Consider the following 25,689-nt stretch of genomic DNA (forward strand, 5'->3'; position numbering starts at 1 on the left):
CACCAAACTAATTGCAAGGTTTTGGTAATTTTTGTCATCAGAAAACTGAGGAATCTGTATGAGAATGGAGTCTCTTGGTCTTATATCAAGGAAAATATATTAAAATACCATACAGAGCCAGAATTATTAAAACAGTGCACCTGCCAGAGATTTGGGATTTAATGTGCTAGCTGATGCTGTTGTAGATAGCTCTGATAGTTTATTGGGTTTGTTGTTGTTGTTGTTGTTGTTGTTGTTGTTGTATTTGAACATAGTTGACACATGATATTATATTAGTTTCAGGCAAACAACATAGTGGTTCAACAACTGTGTGTGTTATGCTATATGCTCACCATCAGTTATTTGGCTGAACCCTGGACGTAATGGTAGCTTAGAGAAACAAATATATTAGTGTGAATTTATCACTCCATGACCTGGATACCCATCTATCCACTATATTCCCTGAGAGGAACCAGAGGACCTTCCCAATATTAAGACATTGAAAAATGTATTAAGGAGTGGGGCACCAGCATCTTTGCAAAGCTCTGTGGTGACTGCCCTCTGTACACCAGGTATCAAGGAAGAAAATGCCACCATTGAGGTGGACTCCCCAATTTCAAAGGGTGTAAGTGACAGAGTCCTAGAATTGCAGAGTTCAACTGACAGTACCTAACTTCCAAAGACAAAGAAGGTACATTAATCATAATGGGAAAGGGATGAGGTAGTCATGAACATGTTTTGGCCCACTGGAATCTTTGTCAGTGGCTAATTGACCATGGTGTCCCTACGATGAAAGAGGGTGACTACCTACTAAAATATTACTTGAACATAGTTGACACATGATATTATATTAGTTTCAGGCAAACAACATAGTGGTTCAACAACTGTATGTGTTATGCTATATGCTCATCATCAGTTATTTGGTTGAACCCTGGACGTAATGGTAGCTTAGAGAAACAAATATATTAGTGTGAATTTATTACTCCATGACCTGGATACCCATCTATCCACTAAATTCCCTGAGAGGAACCAGAGGACCTTCCCAATATTAAGACATTGAAAAATGTATTAAGGAGTGGGGCACCAGCATCTTTGCAAAGGAAATATTTTCAGGCTTGTGGCCAGGGATCTGGATTTAAGACACCACAATGGAGGTTCACCAACTTTTATCTCGGTTCCATATGTAAGCCATTCACAAACCCAGAGTTCCTTGACTAAAGTGTAGGTAGATCCCCTCAAAGAAGAGACCCTGCAGCACAAATACAAGTGTATAAATAAGTCCTTTTTTATACTCCCCCAAAGGTATCTGTGGCCATTTAATGAAGTTACTATATCCTGGAGAAAAGGGAAATACCCATATCTTTGGAGGATTACTAGGCATTGGTTCTGAAATACCACTATTTAGTGGGCACCCCCCCCAAAGAAAAACCATTATGGAATTCCAGTGAAAGTAGGGGCCATAGTGGTGAGATGATAAATGAAGTTTAAGCTAAAGTCTGAATCATAGTGTACCAATGGATTCATGAACCAAACTTATGGGTATTTGCCTGTTTTGCAGAATGTATGATTAGAATAGACATTCTGACTTTTGAAACAAGGTCCATTATGATAAGAAAGACAAAGGGGAAGCCCCAAAGACTTCCTCTATCAGTGTACAAACCAATGACAATACACTTGCAGGGGATTTGCTGAGATTTGTGCCATCATCAAAGACTTAAAAAATGTAGGGTACATGCCTACATCTAATTTGCCTCTTTTTTTCTATGCAAAAGATGAAAAAAAAATGTTCAAGAATGACTTGGGTTGTCATAAACATAATTAGATGAGGGCTGTAACTATAGCATCCCCTCCTCACTGCTATCTCTACTAAAGCAAATAACGCAGCCCTGGATATGTAAGTATTGATTTGTCAAATGTTCCTTTATCTACACTAGTTAATAAGGACCACCAGAAGAGGTTTGCTTTTTCCAGGTAGGACCAAGAAAACAACATCTCAGTCATATTTCTGGGCCTTATCAACTTTCTTGCTTTCTCCCCTAACACATCTCATTGAGAGATTGATCATCTTGACATTCTACAAAGTATCCCACTGGGCCACTGCATTGATGATTTTGTGATAATTTACTGAAAGAACGGACATAAGAGGTATTTTGTATACCTTGGTAAGATAACTTGTGAACCAGAATATAAGAGATATACTCCATGAAAATTTCGGACCCTAACATTTCAGTGATGTTCTGGCACCTGGTGACCTAAAGCATGTCAATTTCATAAAAGAAAATGACATGTTATTACGTCTTGCAATGGCTACCACTGAAATAGAAGCATAAGGCCTGGTAGGCCTTTTGGATTTTGGTGGGTTGTTTGTAGTAACATTTGAATATTCTACTCTGACCCATTTATCAAGTGAATTAGATGCCTGTCATTTTTAAGGCAGGAATCAGAGCAAGAGGAGGTTGTGCAGCAAGTTTAGGCTATAGTGCAAGATGCTCTCCTACCTGGGCCTTTGACCAAGGAGATAGAATTGTACTTGCAGCATCTGTGGATGTACAAAGCCTCTGGAAAATACAAATAGGGAAGGCATTGCTCAGATCTCCGATATTTCATAGTAAATTAAAGTCTTCTGCAAGTAGTGATTTTCTTTTGAAGAAATAGCTTCTAGTTTACTCCTAAACCCTAATTGAAAGCTGAATATCTAATGATGCTTCATCAAGTGACTGTAAGAACTAAGGCACCTGTCATGAATCAGCACTATCTAACCCAACAAACCATGAGATTAGATATGGATAATCACAATTTATTATCAGGTTGAAAAGGACTTAATATGTTGCTTGATCTTTAAGTCATAAAGATACAAGCTATAGGGCCAGATAGATAAGATAACTTTCATCAACTCCTGTATTACCTCCTTCCCTTCAAACCATACCTGGAGCCTCAGCCCCCCGGGGGTGGGGGTGCATTCCTTATGACCTACTGAATGAGAAGGGGGAAACTTGGGCCTGGTTTCCCAATACTTTTACTGAATATTCTGGCTCCAGCTGAAAGTGAATGTTTACATAATTACAGGCCCACTCAAGAGTTGTCCTGCAGAAGAGTAGTAAAAAGAAATCTTTGCAATGGAAAATATGCTTAAGTCCATGGAATTAACTAATATCATAGATACCATCACTTAAATCAGTTAGACTAATATAACAAGAAAAGAGCCTACTGATAATACTGTTTTAGTGCCAACTGGGAGAAAACAACCCTGAAAGCATGGGCTCGTAGCTCACAGAATACAGTAAATCCTTTGAATCTATGACCAATAAATGATACAGTTTCTCCCATAAAATATATACTGGTTCAGGAATCAAGGGGGGATGAAGATGGCAATGCCCTTCTCCCTTTTATACTTAGTAACTCACTCATAAAATTTTCACTTCCCATTCCTGAAACTCTGAGCTTTGCTAGTCGAAGGTCTTGCTTCACAGAACTCTCTTGCCAGACCATGATAATAATTCCATTGAAGTGAAAGTTGTGACAACCATTTGGCCTTTAGGAATCCTCATGCCACTGAACCTAACAGGCAAAGAAAGGAATTACTCTCCTAGTGATTTGTTCCTAAGATTCTGGGGAAATTGTATTCTTCATGGGGCAAGCAAAGTGCATTGTGTCTGGGAAATGGGATTCACTCAGGGCCTCTTTGTACTTCCCTATCCTGTGAGAAAAAAATACAGGAAAACTCAAGCAACAACAGTGCAGAACCACTGATAATTCAGAGTGTTTAGCAATGAAGGTTTGGGTCATCCCAACCTGCTCAGGTCCTGTAAAGGAAACATAGACTGAGCGGAAGAAGAGGAAAGTCATAAGACTGTGGCAGCTATTGCCTTTTTTACATTTATGTATATATTAAGTAATTCCTCTTTTTTCTTTTTTTTTTAGATTTTTATTTGTTTATTTATTTACATATTGAGAGAGAGAGAGAGAGTGGGAAAGAGAATCTGAAGCAGACTCCATGCTAAGTGCAGAGCCCAATGTGGGGCTTGATCCCACAACTGCAAGATCATGACCTGAGCCAAAAGCAAGAGTCATATGCTTAACCAAATACCACCCAGGTCTCCCATATTAACTAATTTCTTACTTCTTCTCCTTTCCCTTAATTTGATACAAGATCTGTTGGTGATGGTTAGCATTCCAATTTGGTGTATAGATAACAGAGTATTCAGATAGATCTCCAATTTGGTGTATAGATAACAGAGTATTCAGATAGATCTGTGACAGAATTTAAAGAATGATTAATAGTACCTGGAAATATATAACATCACTGTTGGCACCTTGTGTGTCCCTGTTCTGGGGAAAGAGTGAGAAATTCTTTGTACAAAAGTTAACTGCAGTTCATTAGGAAGATGTATGGAGTTGTTTTGGATGGAGTATGGAAGTTCAAAAATGTATGGAAAGGGAATTATAAATTGACTGTATCAGTGATTAAATATACTTTTTCAACTTTGAACCCATCCTTCTAAACTCTGTTGGAACTCTGCAGACCACATATAGTTTGCCCACTGGCTCCATGTTAGGCTCCACCAATCAGAACACAAGCGGATGGCCAGAGGTTGAAGAAAGAGGAAGGGACACACTACTTCCTGTTTCCTATTTGTTTCAGCCTTTCCTTCGTGTCATGGTCACCAAGACAATGTTCCCTGACTCTGGTTGTACAAGTTTGTTCCAACAGCAGCAGTTGATTAACAGATCCAAACTCATCATGTCTCTTCAGAGATACTAGCCCCAGTTGCTGCCTCCTCTTTAGAACTCTGGGTCCAGCCCCCTGGAGCCTTCTATGAGCTCAGAGACACCAGCATGGTCAGGCAGCCTCCCTTTCTTAAGGTCTCCTCCGTTCTTTAGGGTCCCTTTCCCAAGTGTGTAAGCTGTTACACTCCCCTTTGTTCCCACAGCCCAACAAGTGGTAACTGCTTCCTGAAAAACCAAGGGTCCACCTTTCTGAATTTTTATTTCATGGAAACTAGTTAACAGTTGGTATGTAAATTCTCTGTTAAAATAAATGGTATGGTTTCTGTTTCCTGACTGTCCCTTGACCTAGTGGACAAAATAACTTTGAACTTGGGGGATTTGAGCACAAAACTGGGAACACAACCCATGAGCTATATAAGTCAGTAAAATCATCAGTCCAAGTGCTAGTTCCCATATCTATAAAAATGAGATGGTAGTATTGCTAAAGCTGTGAGGATTAAGTGATAAAATTCAAGTAGAACAGGTTTATTCATGAAAATCACAGTACAGATGTACAGGGAAAAAACTTTTCTATTATAGAAGTGAGCTTAGTTCTGAAACACCCATTTTCATTGGTGGTGGAAATAATCTTGCCAGAAAATATAGTTACTCCTGAGCTAACCCCATCACTTTCAGGTTTACTCCCTTTTCCCTTTTTCAGGTTTACTCCTCTTCCCTTTTCAAAGATTCTTTCTTCCTGTCATCTTTTTCATGGTCTGACTGGTTGGCTCTGGACTCTCAAGAAACTTAGGTAAAACATGGCACCAGGCCAGCACATCACATCCTGTCCTCATAGGCTCCTCAGAGGCTTTCCATTTGCCTTGTCCTCAGTGTATGATTCTGCCCTCGGTCCCCGCTGTGGAGTTCTAACTAGTTCACCCCATCTGGTTGACTCTCAGCCAATTGGGCCACCTGGTCCCCCAACCCCCTGAACACATGTGCCACCCAATACCCCAGTTCCTACCCTCCAGTCGTGGTTCTGCTTCCTGGGGTCTCCCATGTTTGCTAGGCTCTCTGCAACCTGGCCTAGGGCTCTGGATAGTCAGAGAACATGAGACAAATCCTGTTTCTTCATTCCCCATCATCCCAGGGATGTCTGTCCCTCCCTCCCCAGCTCCTCCTCCTGGAAGGACCTCAAAGACACTGTGGCTTTGTAGAAAGAGAATGAAGCAGAAACTAATAGAAAGGATTTATCTTCACTGTAAAACACATTGCACTATTGAACTTTCTACCATAAGTAGGTTGTCTCTATTTTGTTTTTAATCTGGTACAGAGATTACCTACCTGGGCAGTGGGTTATGAATTATTTTTGCTTTCTTATAATATTTTCTTCTAAAAATGAATAAATGCTTGATTAATTGGGGGGAGGAGGGCATTTAAAAAACTTTCCACAGCATTTGCAGATCTAAAGGGTCTGGTGACATGTCCTGTGTCCCATTCTGTAGTTACTCATCTCAGCCACTGGCCCACATGAAGCCAGGCAGCCTCAGCACCAGGATAGACAGACACCCATTTTGGGAAGAGCAGGGCCAATTCTCCGCTTCAGTAATTGTGGCTTTTAGTCACACAAGGAATATTGCAGGTTTATGCTAGATGAGGCTTGCTTCCAATTTATTATACATTATTCTGTGAAGCATTACTCATTATTCCACATTTGTGTGAAAGATAATGTCGTTAGTAGGCAAGAAGCAGAATATGGCTAGGGAGTTTACCAAAAAGAATTGATTCAAAACCATGCTTACTGATTATGATCCTTATTGGAGCAGGGACAGAAAAAGAACTGGTTATGTATTAGCAAAAATCAAATTGTGATTTAAAGGCAGTAATTTAGTTAACCAAATGTATGCAAGTGATTAAAATGCAATATTGCTGTGATTATAATGCAATCAGCAAATTATTAAACTGCAATCAAAATGTAAACAAGTCCTATGTGTCTGCCAGAAGTCTCCTCATCTCATTATTTTAACTCAATCTGTAAACTAGTTTTTAGTAAATAGACTCTTTCATATTTCTCAGCTGTCACATTTCATTTTTTTTCTTTTAATTTGTTAACTGAAAGAAAATATCAGAGGGACATTTTTGAAGAATGTAGTGTATCTTTACAAACATAATTTTTAAAAGTATAAAAATCAGGGTTTATCAGTATTATTGTGCAGAATTCGATTTGCTAAAAGAAAAAAATTAAACATCTTGTTTGCTTGTTTATAACACAAAAATTAAGCAACTTGTTAATGAATGATGAGCATAACACTACTTTTATGATTGATAGATTAGTTTACAAATTCAGTTTTAAAAGGTCACACTACATATATAATTGTACTCAACACTAGCAGTGGATATAGTTACACTTTTAAAATGTTTTAATGATTATTCAATGTTAAAATTATACCATTTTCAAAATATAACTATCAAAACAATGCATTTTATTTAAATTACACATGTTGACTACATCCCTAGCTTTCTTTGCTCTGCTTACATTCTTTAAAATATCTTACTGATTTTCTGACCATAAATCATATAAGAAAGAAAGAATCTCTCAAATATTTCACCCATCTTATCCCAGTACATGCCTCTAGAAAAAAACCTAAAATATTTTTCGTGAACAATATCCTAATTCTTATTTTAATTAACATTGTAATACCCATACCCATTTTTAAAGTATTTTATTTATTTATTTGACAGAGAGGGAGAGAGAGAGCAGCATAGGGAGAAGGAGAAGTAGACTCCCTGCTGAGCAGGAAGCACAATGTGGGATTTGATCTCAGGACCCCAGGATCATGTCCTGAGCTAAAGACAGATGCTGAACCGAATGAGCCACCCAGGCACCCAGTACCTCTTGTTTAATATGAACCATCATTTCCAGACTCCTTCAGATTCCTATAATGTAAATTTCAATGAAGCTTTGTCCTTCATTGGAAAACTTGTTAGAAATTCTGACTGTACTTATAATGTTGTCATGTAGGTGGGTTGGACTGCCTTCAAAGGTTCAGACACAAAGAGCTATTTCATTTAAGCAAAATAGAGTGTCTCAGAATTGTTTTCTTAAACTAGGGTGGGTCCCAGTGGCAATTATGGTATTTGAGGCTTTGCTTCCAGACAGCCTACATTGTCTCTGGAACTGGAACAGCTTAGAGGCATCTCAAAACTGACCTGGTTGTTAAAGGAATTTTAAATTTTCCTTTCTATATCTTCCTTAAAATAACAATGAACCAAGTTAAAACAAAGAAAGTAAAATATAATCTTTTCCGATTGCTATCTTTAAACCCAGAAAAGTTAAATACAGAATCAATGTATAAATGTATTTGGTATTCATTCAGGCTCTATTACAAAGCTGTCATCATCAAGACAGCATGGTACTGGCACAAAAACAGACACATAGATCAATGGAACAGAATAGAGAGCCCAGAAATAGACCCTCAAATCTATGGTCAACTAATCTTCGACAAAGTAGGAAAGAATGTCCAATGGAAAAAAGACAGCCTTTTCAATAAATGGTGCTGGGAAAATTGGACAGCCACATGCAGAAAAATGAAATTGGACCATTCCCTTACACCACACACAAAAATAGACTCAAAATGGATGAAGGACCTCAATGTACGAAAGGAATCCATCAAAATCCTTGAGGAGAACACGGGCAGCAACCTCTTCGACCTCTGCCACAGCAACATCTTCCTAGGAACAACGCAAAAGGCAAGGGAAGCAAGGGAAAAAATGAACTACTGGGATTTCATCAAGATCAAAAGCTTTTGCACAGCAAAGGAAACAGTTAACAAAATCAAAAGACAACTGACAGAATGGGAGAAGATATTTGCAAACGACATATCAGATAAAGGACTAGTGTCCAGAATCTATAAAGAACTTAGCAAACTCAACACCCAAAGAACAAATAATCCAATCAAGAAATGGGCAGAGGACATGAACAGACATTTCTGCAAAGAAGACATCCAGATGGCGAACAGACACATGAAAAAGTGCTCCATATCACTCGGCATCAGGGAAATACAAATCAAAACCACAATGAGATATCACCTCACACCAGTCAGAATGGCTAAAATCAACAAGTCAGGAAATGACAGATGCTGGCGAGGATGCGGAGAAAGGGGAACCCTCCTACACTGTTGGTGGGAATGCAAGCTGGTGCAGCCACTCTGGAAAACAGCATGGAGGTTCCTCAAAATGTTGAAAATAGAACTGCCCTATGACCCAGCAATTGCACTATTGGGTATTTACCCTAAAGATACAAATGTAGTGATCCAAAGGGGCACATGCACCTGAATGTTTATAGCAGCAATGTCCACAATAGCCAAACTATGGAAAGAACCTAGATGTCCATCAACAGATGAATGGATCAAGAAGATGTGGTATATATACACAATGGAATACTATGCAGCCATCAAAAGAAATGAAATCTTGCCATTTGCAACATCATGGATGGAACTAGAGCGTATCATGCTTAGCGAAATAAGTCAAGCAGAGAAAGACAACTATCATATGATCTCCCTGATATGAGGAAGTGGTGATACAACATGGAGGCTTAAGTGGGTAGAAGAAGAATAAATGAAACAAGATGGGATTGGGAGGGAGACAAACCATAAGTGACTCTTAATCTCACAAAACAAACTGAGGGTTGCCGGGGGGAGGGGGTTTGGGAGAAGGGGGTGGGATTATGGACATTGGGGAGGGTATGTGATTTGGTGAGTGCTGTGAAGTGTGTAAACCTGGTGATTCACAGACCTGTACCCCTGGGGATAAAAATATATGTTTATAAAAAATAAAAAATTTTAAAAAAAATGTATTTGGTATTCAATTTTTTCTTTTTCCATATAAAAAAATTTTATGAATCTACTTTTTCCATATGTTTGCCTTTTAAAAGCAAACATATTTTCAAGTTAAAATTCTGTGGTTTACTTATTCATTGTAAACATTTGAGTTGTTTCTAGTTATTATTAATACCTTATAAAACTATCTTTATATAAATAATGTTTTTCTTACCTTTGAAATAGAAAATAAAATTAGTTGGTGGTACAATCCATAAAACCAAAAAAATTGAAATCATAACATTAAAGAGAGAACTATATATAAAACAGTAATATGTGCTGGACAATGTTCTAAGTGACTTACACATATTCACTTCTAATCCTTCAGACAATTTCGTAGAAGTGAGATCATTTGTAATCACTAATATGGTTATATTTTATAGATAAGGAAACAGAAACACAGAAAAGCAAAGCAACCTGCCCAAGGTCACACAGATAGCATATGAAAGAGCTGATATTCCCAATCAGGCTGTCTGGTGTGAAAATACACTACTTCTTCCTTAATGACTATAAAAATAGAGGATCCAAAAGTAAGAAAGACTAAATTTAGATAATGGATTGAAAACAGAATTACAGTACACATGCAAAAAAGAAGGAAGTAAAGGAGGAAGAGAAGAAGGGAGAGAAGTAGGGAGCTTGGGAGAAAAAACGAAAAAGAAGGGACAGAAACACAAAACCTGTAACAGTGCTGGGAACAAGAAAGAGGCACCAGGGGAAGAGAACGGGTGAGGAATTCCCAGTCACTGGGGCCGTGAGAGTGAATGGAGCAGTGAATCAGCTGAGAGCTCCTGACCACACACACTCACAGACTGCAGGAGAGGTCAGCAGTTGGCCTACCGCAGAGCTTGAAACCTGGAACTTGTCCTATGAAGACAGTGAAGTAACTGCCTTTGGAAGATTCCAAGTGAGGAGTAAAAGGGAAGTATATCTCAAGTATATCTTGAGAAACTGTGGACCACCATAACAATCATAAAAGACAAAGAAATAAAAAAGAAGCTTCTACCCAGAATGGGAATACCATCCAGCCAAATAAGGATGCCTTGACTTGATTCTTCAGGATCCTTGTCCTGCCTGACTGTGTCATGCTCATGACCTTAATGTGAACCTGCCGTCTACGCCCTTTGTCCACCTTACTAACCTGCTCTCTCACTCAAGGGAAAAACCAGTAGAAATACCAACCTGCAAATTGCAGGGACACCAGCATCCTGCAGGGGGAGAGGGAGAATCACCAGATGGAACAATTGATCCTTAAAGTCCATATGATTCAGGAAGAAAAAAAAAAAAAAGTAGAAAAAATTAATTTAAAAGTTATTAAATGGCAGGAGCCTGGGTGGTCCAGTTGGTTAAGTGTCTGCCTTTGGCTCAGGTCATGATCTCAGGGTCCTGGGATTGAGTCCCACATCAGGCTCCCTGCCTAGGTGGGAACCAGCTTCTCCCTCTCCCCTCCTCCCATTAGCTTGTGCTCACATTCTCTCTTCTCTCAAATAAGTAAATATTTTTTTTTAAAGTTACTTAATGGATCAGAGAGAATAATGTACAAAAAAGAACAGATTCCGTGGGAAAAAGAATGGAAACAATATACTGGCATCTAAGGTAGTAGAACTGTTCCATATTTCCACTGTAGTTATAGTTATATAACTGTGTGCTTTAGTTTTTAGCCACTAAAAGGGATGCATATTACTCTATGCAAATTATATTCAATAAACATGACCTTAAAAACTTTCAAAATGTGATTGCAAAAAAAATTTTTTTTTAATTAAGACACCTAACTGGAAAAAAAATGGCATAAATTAGTAATCTAAAAGACAAAGTAGAAGGGCAAAGTCAAAACTTCTCTAAGAACACAAAATAAAAAGACAAAAAGAAGGACAATATAAGAAAACATTTTACAAAAAGAAATCACAAAATCCAGTATGCTTTTAGTAGGGGAGCTCCATAAGGATTTTAAAAGAGAGGGGGGGAGAAAAAAGAGAAAGGAAAAAGTCAAAAAAGTAATATTTCTCCCAGCTAAAGAGAAGAACAAATCCTCGAGTTTGCATGCCTAGTCCAAGACCAAATAGGATAGTAAGTCAAAGACTATGACTTATATGCACCCTGATGAAATAAAAGAACTCAAAAGACAAATAAAACTTCTAATAGCTGTAGTTAGGATAGAAGATGGGGGAACAAGAATCAGAGTGACATTAAAATTCTTTTTGGCAATTCTAATTCGTTACTATTAAATAATAAACATTTTGTCAAAGTTCTGAGGGAAGATGCCAGTTTTCTCCACTGGAAAGGTACTGTGTTTCCTTTTCCATACTCTGTTAGAAGCCAGTCACTACAACCAGCTCAATTCTGGAGAAAGAAGTATCAAGAACTGCATGGACAAATGTTACAATGTTTCTTCTGACAAGTTCAGGCTAAGCCTTCAGCTCTTCAAGTACCTCCAGTATATGCTGGCTCTGGAGGTGCATATGCCAAGATGGCAGCCTGCATGCTCCTCTCTTCATATTTCTGATCAGAGGCCCCTTCACAACCCTCTATAAACTAACAAATACCACCTTGAATCATCTGACCCACTGTCATTTTTCTTATTAGCATTAGCTCTCCTTATATCGTAATTACCTACTGTAGATTATTTCCCTACCACGACCATCATGTAAATTCCACAACAAAGGGATTTTGTTTATATCTTTCACTGTTTTATAGGATGTTTCCATGGAGACTGAAAACTGTTTGCTGAATAAAAAATTCAAATATCAATATTGTTTGGAACCAAAGGACTCTAAGACTATAATTTATATTTATGCTAAGTAATATTTCTTGTCTCTTCAAAACCTTAGCATAAGGGAAAGATAAGGCAACACATAGTTCTTTTCCTCTCTTTCTTTTCTCAGTCATCAGTAACCCAAGGAAGATAGCCATGGTGGAATGGGCAAGTATCAAGAATCAGTGGAAACGGTTGAGTTTGTTTGCTGTGGGGTTTCTGCTCTCCTCATAAGAATGAAGTGCATATGTATGCATAAGCCATGAAATACAAATTGTGTAACTTCAGTGATTGTGCATATGGGTTCAATGCTTTTATATCTGCATTTTAAACTGGAATTGCACCATATAAAGACAAAGGGTGAAAATCATGCTATTAATTAAAAATGAAGGGAGAAAAATCATGAGAGACTGCGGGCTCTGAGAAACAAACTGAGGGTTTTAGAGGGGAGGGGGCTGGGGCAGTTGGGTTGGCCCTGGTGATGGGTATTATTAAGGAGGGCACATATTGCATGGAGCACTGGGTATTATACATAAACAATGAATCTTAGAATAATACATCAAAAACTAATGATGTACTGTATGGTAACTAACAACATAATAAAAAATTCAAAAAATTTTAGGAATATAAAAATTATTTGAAGAAATAATGATTGAAAATATTCATAACCTGGGGAAGCAAACACATTCAGCTCTAGAAAGCACACGGAGTTATGAAGTGGGAAAAATTATAAATGCCTATTTAAGGAAACAAGAAAAATCTCAAATATATAACCTAACTTCACATCTCAAGGCACTCAAAAAGGAGAACAAATGAAGCCCAAAGATTGTAGAAGGCAGAAAAAAACAAAATCAGGAGAGGATATTAGTGAACTAGAGACCAAAAAGACAAGATTGTATTTGGTTTGCTAAAATTTTGTTGAGGAATTTTTTATCAACAAAATTTTAGGAAACCAAATGGCGTAAGTAAATTAATAAGCAGTACATATATAAGTAAACAGTACATTAAAAAGATCTCACACTATGACCAAGTGGTGTTTATTCCAGGGATGCAAAAATGGTTAAACATCCACAAATCAATCAATGTGGTAGGCCACATTAACAGAATGAAACAAAAAAAATCATATAATCATCTCTATAGGTGCAATAAAACCATCTGACAAACTTCAATATCCATTTATGATTTTAAAACTATCAACAGAAGAGGTGTAGAGGGAATGTACCTTAACATTAAGGGCCACAAGTTCACAGCTAACATCATATTCAATGATAAAAGCTGAAAGCTTTTTTTCTTAGCTCAAGGATGTTCACTCTGGCCATTTTCATTAGACATAATAGTCCTAGCCATAGCAATTAGTCAATAAAAAGAAATAAAATGTATCTAAGTGGGAAAAGAAGAAGTAAAACTGTCACTACTTGTAAATGACATGACATCACATGTAGAAAATCCTGAAGACTTCACCAAGAAATTATTAAAACTAATACTTCAAAAAATAAAATCACGGGATATGAAATCAATATACAGAAATCTGTTGCATTTCTATATACTAATAACAAACTAAAAGAAAGATAAATTAAGAAATGTCCCATTTAAAATTTCATAAAAAATAATAAAATATCTAAGAATATATCTAACAAGAGTGAAAGATGGGGCGCCTGGGTGGCTCAGTGGGTTAAGCTGCTGCCTTCGGCTCGGGTCGTGATCTCAGGGTCCTGGGATTGAGTCCCGCATCGGGCTCTCTGCTCTGTAGGGAGCCTGCTTCCTCCTCTCTCTGCCTGCCTCTCTGCCTACTTGTAATCTCTCTCTGTCAAATAAATAAATAAAATCTTTAAAAAAAAAAAAAAGAGTGAAAGAAAGACCTGTATACAGAGAACTGTAAGACATTGATGAAAGAAATTAAAGGAGACATAAATAGATGGGAAGGTATTCGTGCTCATGGATTGGAAGAATTCATATTGTTAAAATGTTCATTTACCCAAAGAAATTTACATATTCAAAGCAATCCCTATCAAAATTCCAATGGTATTTTTCACAAAAATAGAACAAAAAATTGTGTGGAACCAAAAGATCCTGAATAGTCAAAGAAATTCTGAGAAAGAAAAACAAAGCTGGAGGCATCACACTGTCTGATTTCAAATTATACTACAAATCTGTGTCATCAAACAGTATGGTATTGGCATAAAAACACATAGATCAGTAGAACAGAATAAAGTAGCCAGAAACAAACACAATATCTGGGTTAATTAATTTATGACAAAGAAGAAAGAATATACGGTGGAGAAAAGACAATCTCTACAATACATGTCATTGAGAACAGGGGACACCACACAGAGAGGAGTGAAAATCAGATCAATATCTTACACCACACACAAAAAATTAACTCAAAGTGAATTAAAGACTTGCATATAAGACCTGAAACCATAAAACTTCTAGAAGAACACCTGGGTTGTAATCTTGACATTGGTCTTGGTAATGAGTTTTTGGATCTGACTTCAAAAGCAAAAGCAACAAAAGCAAAAATAAACAAGTGAGATTACATCAAGCTAAAAAGAACTTCTGTACAACAAAGGAAACAATCAACAAAATAGAAAGTCAACGTACTGAACTGAAGAAAATATTGTAAATCATATTCGTGATAAAGAATTAATTTCCAGGGCGCCTGGGTGGCTCAGTGGGTTGAGCCGCTGCCTTCGGCTCGGGTCATGATCTCGGGGTCCTGGGATCGAGTCCCGCATCGGGCTCTCTGCTCAGCGGGGAGCCTGCTTCCTCCTCTCTCTCTCTCTGCCTACTTGTGACCTCTCTCTGTCAAATAAATAAATAAAATCTTTAAAAAAAAAAAAAAAAAAAAAAAAAGAATTAATTTCCAAAAACATAAAGAACTTATACAACTCAATAGTCAAAAAAAAATCCAATTAAAAAATGGGCAGATGACCTGAATAGACATTTTTCCAAAGAAGACATATGGATGACCAACAGATACATGAAAAGTTGTTCAACATCACTAAGTGTCAGAGAAATGCAAATCAAAACCTCAATGAAATACCACTGTGCACTTCTTAGATTGACAGTTATGAAAAAGACAATAAATAACAAGTGTTGGTGAAAACGTAGAGCAAAGGGAATTCTTGTGAACTGTTGGTGGAAACATAAATTGGTGGAGCCACTACAGAAGATAGTGTGAAGTTTCCTCAAAAGGTTAAAAATAGAACTACCGTATCATCCAGCAATTCCACTTCTGGTTATCTAAAGAAACTGAAAACACTAATTTGAAAAGATATATGCATCCCTGTATTCATTGTAGCATTATTTTCACTATCCAGATATGGGAACAACCTAAGCGTCCATCAGTGGATGAATGGAAAAAGAAGATGTCACACACACAGACACACACACACACAGACACACACACACATGAATATTAGTCAGCCATAAAGAAGAATGAAATCTTTCCATTTGTGAAAACATGGATAGACTTGGAGAACATTATACTAAGTACAATAAGTCAAACAGAGCAATAAATACTATATGATCTCTTTTATATGTGGAGTCTAAACAACAGTGACAACAAAGCAAGCTCATAAATATGGAGAACAGATTGGTGGTTGTCAGAGGTGGTGGTGGGAGGGAGCCAAAAGTCACCAATTTCCATTCCTCAAATATATTAGTCATAGGGATGTACTGTACAGCATAATAACTATACATAATAATACTGCACTATATATAAGAAAGTTGCTAAGAAAGACTATCTTAAATGTCCTTGTCCGAAGAAAAGCAAAATTTTGTAAGTATGTTTGGTGATGGATGTTAACTAAGCTTATTGGGGTAATCATTCTATAGCATGTACAAATATTGAATCATTATGTTGTACACTTGAAACTAATATAATGTTACATGCTAATTATAACTCAACAAAATTTTTTCAAATTTTTCTTTACTTAGAAAATATTAAGAATCAAAAATATGGCAAGTCTGGAAATAGATGGCAGAAGAAAGAGAAAAAAATTGTTTATGTTTCAGTATTCTTAATGACAGTTTTATGTTACGCAAACAAGATTACCTGTGCTTTCATTTTGCACTGGACCCTGTCAAAAATAAACTATGCCTAGCATTAGTTAAAACCTTATGAACAGATATTAACCAGTAGTAACTATTGCAATAAAGAAAAGAGTCCAGCATGAACTGTACTCAAATTCCACTCACTAAGAGGTGACAGCACAATTTAAAGGGAATATGAGTAAATAGGGACTGGGTGAGTGGCACTCAGTGGAGTAAGGAAAGGGAATTACAAAAAGCAGAAAGCAGGTTTTTCATGTGACTAGTCGATCTGAGTCGATCTCATGCTAACCCTTATCAAAGTCAGGCTCCTACCCTCTCACAAACACCGGGAGGAGGGGCCCTATCTTCAGGTGTTGGTTGGAACAAACAGTCAATTCTCTGGACAGCCTTGACCTTTCCCAGGCAGGGTGAATGGGCTGGAGCAGTCATCCCAGAGATGCTGTCTTGAGCTGACACATATGCTAGGGTGTGTCCGGTCTCTTCGTGGGGGCTTCAGAGGGGGGTACACAATCATTTGTGTTAAGACTCTGCTGTGTGTGTAGGCTAGGACAGAGGCCTAGTCCAGAAGAGGGCCAGAGGAGCCTAACTAGAGATGGTCAGAGAGGGAACCTGTGTCAGCTTTGGGGATTACCTGGTGGGCACCTGCTCTTGAAGCAGGAAATGACTGGGATGGGGTCTGGAAAGAAGAGCTTAGGTCATACTATGTTGGGTTCACACATTCTAAAATGGATTTCTCATTCCAAATCAACATTATTTTGTAGGACATATTTTTTCCAGAGGGATGGCAGCAATATATTTAATACATTCCTATTAAAACTTATCCATAAATTCTATGGACTCCTTGCCTCATAGTGCCTGAAAGAACTTTAAAATCATTCCAACTTTTTATTTTAGGAAGGAGAAAACTAGGACCCTGACATGTTGATTAGTGAGAAGTAGTGTGGGGGGGGGGGAATGTGTCTACCAGCTTCTAATCCAATCAATTTGACAAAATGTATATTTATTTTGCTCATCTTCTTCTTTCCCCTTACTACCTAAAGTATATATATTCTTTGTTCGCCTAACCTTGGGCAGAAAGGGCAAAAACAAATCTAAGAATAAGTAGAACACTCTACTCCTGCACGAAGCTTTCCTGATTAAAAGCACTTCCACCAGTGTTTTACTTGGCCTTCACGATACCACAGAGAGTGGCATGCCAGATCACCCAATTTCTCTGCAACTGCTGGAGATTTGGGGGCTCAGAAGAGTGACAAGACCAGTAACACTTTCTTAGTGCTAAACAGCCAGGGGAAGAGCAGTCCCCTAGCCTTCTCAGAAATCTGTCTCATTAAGCTCTGGATGCTATAACAAAAATACCATAGACTGGATGGCTTAAATAAGAGACATTTATATCCCACAATTTGGAAGGTTGGGAATTCCAAGGTCAAGGTGCCATTCAATTTGGTTCCTGGTGAAAACCCTCCTGGCTGCCTTTACACTCTGTTTGCATGGCAGAGGGAGAGAGATCATTTCTTTGGTGTTTACTCTTTTAAGGCACTAATCCCATTCATGAAGGCCCCACGCCCTGAGCTAATTGCTTCCAAAGACCCCACCATCACCCTGGCGGTTATGGCTTTAACATATGAATTTGAGGAGATTCAAATATTCACTCCATGGCAAAATCCTGGCACCACGTGCACATTAAGTTAAAAAGTAAGATGACCGGTAATATCCCCAACTCCTCTCTAGCACACAGTTATAGAGAAAGGACAAATAAGATTTCCTTTGAAGGCTGTCAAACTGTAATGCTTTCAAACTATTCATGTGATATGAAGAGTAACAACCATCTTTGTCTGAATATTTTTTTAGTGTCTTAAACCTGATTCCTAGCAAACTAAAACTATTTAAGACTTATTCCTTTCAGTTTCTGTATTTTGATTCTTTAAAATATCAACTTCAGTATTGTATTGCTTCATGGTACAGAAAATAAGCTACTTTAAACATATACTTATATATTTAAGACAACACATGGTATGTAAAGTCTGATTCTGAATTAAAAAGGTTTTCTCTAAATTCAGCAGTGGAGAAAATTAGCTTCATAAAAATGGTTTAGAACTAGATGTAAATGTTTTATTTCCGTGTTTCAAGAAAGAAAATTAATGAGTCTCTGGGATCATTAAACTCTAAATAAAAAGTTCCTCTGCTGAAACATTATTTTTTTAAAAAGAGTGAAAACATCTTTCGAGCCAATAAAATGCTATGTAGGTTTGGAAAAAATGACTCATTTGGGGAGTGTGAATGTGACTAAAATATTTAGTGAGCTTCATTCACTACCTAATATGGACCAGTTCAGACAAGCCTGCATGTTTGTTGAAGTAGATAAGCAATATGGAATCTAACTTGCAGCATTTTTAGAAATCTCCTATATTACTCTGGGGCTCCTATGGGATATCTTTCATTCAGTCACACATTTATTCACTTCACAAAAATCTGTTGAAAGTGAGATCAATCAAAGACAAAGCCTCTGCCAGCCAGTCTGGTGAGAAAGACCACCACATCAAGGACCCCACGGGTCAGTGCTGGAGTGAGTGGTAACAGTTGGACCACAATTCACAGGGCGCAAAGAAATTTCAAAATAAGTGCTCTCTTAACATAGGTTTTCCCAGAACCCAACTCTAAAACAAGGGAATGCATATGATTTGGGAGTTGATTCCAGGAAACATCACTGGTAAAGTGTAGAAGTGAAACAGAAAGGGAGAGAAGCCAACAATGGATGTTGTATAGTGTTGCACCTCCCCTGGGACTCTTGGAGGCCAGTGCTGTGGGGACACTAGATGTGGTGCTGGAGTCAGGGGTCAGGCCAATTTGCTGCATGGTGAAAGCTAGGGACAGCAGTTTTGGTAGGGTCCCAACTGTGTGCTCCGTGGACTCGTCAAACACTCAAACACGTGGGTTTCTCAAACACTCTAGGTGATCAGGAGACCCTCCTAATATTTCTTACATGGCCCTCTCCGTCCCCAGAAAAAAAAGCTTCTTTCGACTCCTAGCTTCTTCATCTTTTGGTACTACTATCCCTTCCAACTCTGGTTTGGAAGAACCTGAAAGGCTTGGAAACAGTCTTAAATTATCAGTTTTTGTCTCTAATTTTGTTTAATCCAATAATTGCGATGCCAGAGGTACTGGGGTGTTGTCAGGAGCACAAGGAGGGGAGTGGCAGCCTCTGCTCAGGACAGCTGTAAAACGGTTCTCAACAGGGAGGTTTAAAAGAGACAAGGAGTTTGCAAGGTGGGGATGAGAGTAAAGCCATTTCCAGGACAGGAAAGAACACATGGAAGGCTCCAGGGTGCCCTAGAAAGAAGAAAATGCGCTTTGTGCCTGGAGGACAGGGTGCAAAGGATATTAGAAAAGAGGTGTAAGGTTAGGTACAGCCAGATAGCATACTGGAGGATTGGGAAAGACAGCTGCCAAAGACAAATGCTCTCCTCCAAATTTGCTAGTAACACTGAAGATTTACATAGCCCAAAGTGAAGTATAATGACATATTAGAAAGAAAGTTGGGGGAAGGGGGGAACATAGCCAATCCTTCATTTTTTCCGTAATGGAAATAATAAATACTAAGTAACTAAGCAATACTAGAAATAAGAAGCAAAGAAGAATTTAAAATGGTGGTAAAATGTTATCTACATGTAAGACCATTAGACATTGCTAAACAGGCTAAAAATTATTACACTTTGGAGTGGGGCTTGAGATGAGAGAGAGTAAGCTGATGGAGGATAATTTGATTTTAAAATAAGAATATGAAATGTGTTATTTCCATAAGAGTAAGGATGATTTTATTACAACTTCACAGTTCAATACCTAAATGAACGTAGTAAATCAAGAAACATTATTTGAATGAAACTCTGTAAGACGTGTTTAGTTGTCATCTATATCTCCTGCTAAAAGAACCACTGAATATTCTGACTGGGGAGCTCTGAAAAGTTTTCTTGCTTCCTTTAAATTTGTTAGAATTCTAGTCAGTAAAGGCTCATAACTCTTTAGTGTGTTAAAAGTTTGCCCCATTCTCGGTTTAAGTAATTTTTCCATAAATACAGTCATTTTGAAGATCAAAAGGCTGCATTAGGATAATAGAAAAATTTTTTTTCACCATTTTCTTCCCAGAATTCATAATCTCTTTAAAGCCATGTTAAATGTTTAATCTAATTCAAATTAGCAAGACGAGGTGCTAAAACTTTGAGGGAGAGAGACCACTAAAAGTATTTTCTCGCTTTTTGGGTTTTACACTGGAAAAAGTTAAATATTAGTGTTTTCTGCTAAACAATCATTAGCCAACAGCTCTTTTGTATAATTACTTTTCTAATTGCATAATTTTATTATGCATAGGTGAATGTTATTAATCCTTTATCTTGGTCCCCTCAACAGAACATTTGCTTGCCAGGTGACTGTCTACAAAGTCAGACAGGCTTAACAGAAGGATAGGATGTGCTTATAATACTCTGCTTCAGTTTTGTGTCTATGTGTTTGCGTGGGTGTGTGCATGGCCTGAAGGGCTTTCCTGTAATGTTAATGACTGGAAAATAATTGGTGTTTTAAAGTCTTTGTAAGGGGCACCCGGGTGGCTCAGGCGTTAAGCATCTGCCTTTAGCTCAAGTCATGATCCCAGGGTCCTGGAATCGAGCCCCACATCGGGTCCCTGCTCAGCAGGAAGCCTGCTTCTCCCTCTCCCACTCCTCCTGCTTGTTTTCCCTCTCGCTGTGTCTCTCTCTATCAAATAAATAAATAAAAATATTTTAAAAAATAAAAAGTCTTTGTAAAATGTCAGATGCAAAAAGAATGGATGACTTTCTCCTAAAAGTTCCTGTCAGTGGCATTGTATTACATACCACTTAACATTGGTAATTCAATATGCATAGGAATGTGTATAACTTGTACTGTCATACATAATAAATAGCCCATCAGTACAATGTTACATAGTATTAGTTACCTTAGATTTAGAATGACAATGCTAATCACTTACAAAAGGGGATAGTTGCGGGATGCCTGGGTGGCTCAGTTGGTTAAGCAGCTGCCTTCGGCTCAGGTCATGATCCCAGCGTCCTGGGATTGAGTCTCACATCGGGCTCCTTGCTCCACAGGGAGCCTGCTTCTCCCTCTGACTCTTCCTTCCACTCTGTCTACCTGTGCTTGCTCTCACTCACTCTCTCTCTGACAAATAAATAAATAAAATCTTAAAAAAAAAAAAGAGGATAGTTGCTTGTAACAGTTTTTTTTCCCCCCTGTGGTGTTGGTGGATTTCTACCAGGATAACCTTGATAACATTTGATGCATATTTTTACAATGGATTGTTAGAGCTGGTTAAATTCACACACTGTGGCTATGAAATAATGCAAAGCTAAGTGACCCATATAGAAAGTAACAGAGTTCCCTACTATGGCATTGGCTTCATTCGCTGCTTACAACCTTAACCTCACTGCACAGCCAGGTCAAAAAACACAGATCATGTTACAAACTCTGGTAGATTAAGCATCCAGCTGCTCTTGATTGCCACCACGAGGGGGAAAGAAAAGAATAAACAAAAAGGGTGGCATGAGGCAATATATTTTTCAATAAAACTAATTGGCAATTTAGGCAAGGAAGAGATTTATCAACGATTTCATGTTATAAAAATCTGCCTTGTAAGTAGTAAATTTGTCAACTCATTTTTAGGACTGTTGGGCAGTATTTTGAAATCTACTCCAGAAATATTGTGTAATAACTTTATAATTGGTACAAGTTACTTTTGACTTAATTTTATAAATGTCATCTACCCCCCCACCCCCCGGCAATAGACAATTCTTTTGACTTGGTGTGATTTGGTAATATGATCTCTATCATGGTTTATTAAAAGTAATGCTCAGTTTTTCTTTAGCCCTGAAATTTGCAGCCTTGCCACAAGATGGCAGTAGGTCTACTGCTTCAAGTAATGAAACACTTTGTTGAGGTCCAAATTTCCGCCAAAAATTTCATACAAATTCTTGTTGGTATGTAAATCTGGTGTATAAATCCATTAAAGCTACCAAACAACCGACATGGAGAGTACCTAAGGCATTTTATGGTCATGATGGTCATCCCCAAGGAGATTTGTGTCTATCTCCTCCCAGCTGTGTCCAGCCCCCAAGGAGAGTCTGACATCAAGTAACTATTCAATGAACACTTCTGGAGTGGACAAAGAATGATATAGAAAGCTTTATGAAATGGGTACTATTTGGTACTCATCTTAATAATCATAAGTTTATCATTCTGAGCAATAAATTGCTATATTCTATTCACATAGAGTCAAGCCCCTCAAAGGACGTGCATCTTTCTGTGAATCCTCAGCCTGACCTGTGTTCAAGAGACTTCCCCAGAGGGAAAATCTAGTCCTTCATGTTTGGCATAGTTCATAGTTCAAATTCTCCTTCAAGAATTATGAATCGAACTAAAAATGTTCCTTTGTATTTCTAGCAATCTTTAATATATCAGGGAAGGAAGCAGAAAGTTTAGGATTGGAAGGGCTCTCTCTGGTAACAAAAATATAAATGTCACCATCCAACAGGATGGAAGCAAACAATTGCTGACTTCTTCATGCATGCCAGATTGTGTGCTAAATGCTTACTATGTGATTCCATATTACCTTGCTGGGTAAGCCTCAACCTCCTTACTTCTAAGTGAGAATACTGTTACCTGCCTCCTGGAGTCATTCCATCAATGAGGTGACTCACGTAAACTGCTTAGCACAGTACTTGGCAACATTCATCAGCTTTAGCCAATATTCCAGATGTGCAAACTCAGCAATATACTTCAGGAGGTTGACTCACTTCATTTAAGCCACAATTCTAGCAAAAATGACAGAACTAGACTTTAAACCCAGGTCCACCCACCATTTCAAAGCCTGTGTCTTTGATTTCCTTGCAATAGTGTGTCTGCTCTGTATTAAGAAAATCCTTTTGAATTGTTTTGTCTTCAAAATATTACTTTTCCTTGGTCTGTTGTGTTCTTTTTATTTTTCTAATTTTTTTAAGATTTTATTTATTTATTTACTTTTGCGAGAGAGAGAGAGCGCGAGCCAGCACAGGCAGGGGGAGGGGCAGAAGGAGAAGCAGACTCCTCCATGAGCAAGGAGTCGGATGTGGGACTTGATCCCAGAACCCTGGGATCGTTACCTGAGCCAAAGGTAGATACATAACCAACTGAATCACCCAGGCTTGTTGTTGTGTTATTTTTTTTAGTGAAATTTCTCTATTTAACTGTTTCTTAATTTCTTTGAGGTCACATCTGATATAAGTTCTGCACTAGTTTCTACCCCCAAATCAAATGCAAAGACAGTCTTGCACATAATTTCAAGAAGATTACAAGCCACCAAAATTCTTTCATGGAACTTAGATTAAGAAAATCCACTCTGAATCTTTTTTACCTAAATATCTTATTTTTAAAACTATTTTTCAATATTCAGTTGGTGTCTATTATACTAAATGTTGGTTTGCCCTTTCATCCCCCAATTTATATGGTGAAACCCTAACCCCCAGTGTGGTTGTATTTGTAGCTGGGACCTCTAAGAAAGTAATTAAGTTAAATGAGGTCATAAGTTGGGGACTGACCTGATAGGATTAGTGTCCTTACAAGAAGAAATATGAAAAAGTGCTCCCTCTCTCTCTCCCACCTCTCCCTGTATGTAGGCATCAAGGGAAGGCCATGTGAGGACATGAAGGCAACTATCTCGAAACCAGGTAGAAAATCCTCACCAAAAACCAACTTGGCCAGAACATCTGGACTTCTAAAACTGTGAGAAAATAAATTTCTATTGTTTAGGCCACATAGTCTGTGGTATTTTGTTATGGCAGTCCAAGCTAACTTAAGGGGGCATCCCAATAAACCCACAACTATCAAACCCACAACTATTCACAAACTCTTTATGGAAGTTAATGTTTATGTCTTGTGTTTTTATTTAAGTTTTAATTTTTTTATAAATGCTAGAAAATTGAAATACACAGAAAAATAAAACGAAATTAGCAATTTTTCCTTTTCTACAGATTAAAGGTAACTACTATTAAAATTTTAGTATGCTTTCTAAAATAGTTTTGATTATGATACATATATAATTCTGTATACTATATATATAATTCTATATACTATTTTATATATATCAATAGTTTTGATTATGATACATATATAATTCTATAACACTATATGAAAACATATCTTAATTTGATTAAATAGCTGATGTAAATTTCTTCAAATATGAACATTTCTAGATTTAAGTTATTTTCAATTTTTTACATAAATGTTTAAATATATTTGTTGTTATTCATTGAATGAGTCATGATGTAAGATCAATTGACCCAATGTATGCTTTTTTATGTTTTTTGGATACATTCCAGTAAATAATTTTTCCAATGAAGTAAGATTTTTATTTTTATTAATTAAACAAATTAATCTCTCACACACACACACACACACACACACACATATATATATACTCAGTGAGTAAAATTATGGGTGTTGGGCTGAGCTGGACCCAGGTTTCCCTCTAGTCCATTTGCTTACTAACTGGATTCCTTAGCCAGTTATCTGACCACTCTTAGACCCACTTTCCTCATCTACATAATGGGGTTTATAAAAGTACCAATTATCTTAAGAGGATGTTGGAAGGATTAAGATGAAATCATCTTAATACATTTGACACAGCACCAAGTATATAGCAAGAGTTCAGTAAATGTTAGTTATATATGTTTACACAAGTGAGAGATATTTCCTAACTTTAGGATCTCTCTGAAACCTTCCCTCCACCTTGAATCATAGAATTTCCCCATAAGTCATTCTGTTTTTGCTTCTTCTGGAGAATAGTCCTCTTCCTTTGAGTATTCGCAAAAGTTGGTTAAATCAATTAGCGCCAGACTTAAAACTGCAGGTTTCTCAACACTTACTAAGCATAAGTATTAGATAAGGAACTTAAAAATATTAATGCAGATACTTGGGGCCCATTCACAGAGATTCCAATTTGATTCATTTGAGGTATATATCAGTTTTTTTTTTTTTAATTTTTCTTAGGTGATTCTAATGTATAGTCAGAAGAAAGAACCAATGCTCTACTTTATTATAAGCTCTATGATTTAAATTGGAGGCTTTATAATTAAAAGTCCCATTTTCAAGTTATCAGTGAATGCACAATTATTGTTTCCACTGTATCAGTTGGCTCCTCTATTATTTAAAAAAATTTTTTAAAGATTTTATTTATTTATCAGAGAGGGTGGGGGAGAGAGAGAGTGAGAGAGAGAGTGAGCACAGGCAGACAGAATGGCAGGCAGAGGCAGAGGGAGAAGCAGG

The 25,689-nt window shown here is 37.5% G+C and overlaps 1 long non-coding RNA gene across 4 annotated transcripts in view; it reads right to left on the minus strand.

The window, feature by feature from the left end:
* LOC131826845 (uncharacterized) overlaps nt 1–25,689 on the minus strand; it is a 210,681-nt gene that overhangs the window by 113,777 nt on the left and 71,215 nt on the right. For all 4 annotated transcript variants that reach the window (XR_009351777.1, XR_009351775.1, XR_009351776.1 and 1 more), the window contains exon 3: nt 2,478–2,537. This is a non-coding gene — a long non-coding RNA (uncharacterized LOC131826845). The remainder of the gene's footprint in view (nt 1–2,477; nt 2,538–25,689) is intronic.

The sequence above is a fragment of the Mustela lutreola genome, chromosome 3 (assembly GCF_030435805.1).
Source record: "Mustela lutreola isolate mMusLut2 chromosome 3, mMusLut2.pri, whole genome shotgun sequence".
In the NCBI taxonomy this organism is placed as follows: Eukaryota; Metazoa; Chordata; class Mammalia; order Carnivora; family Mustelidae; genus Mustela; species Mustela lutreola.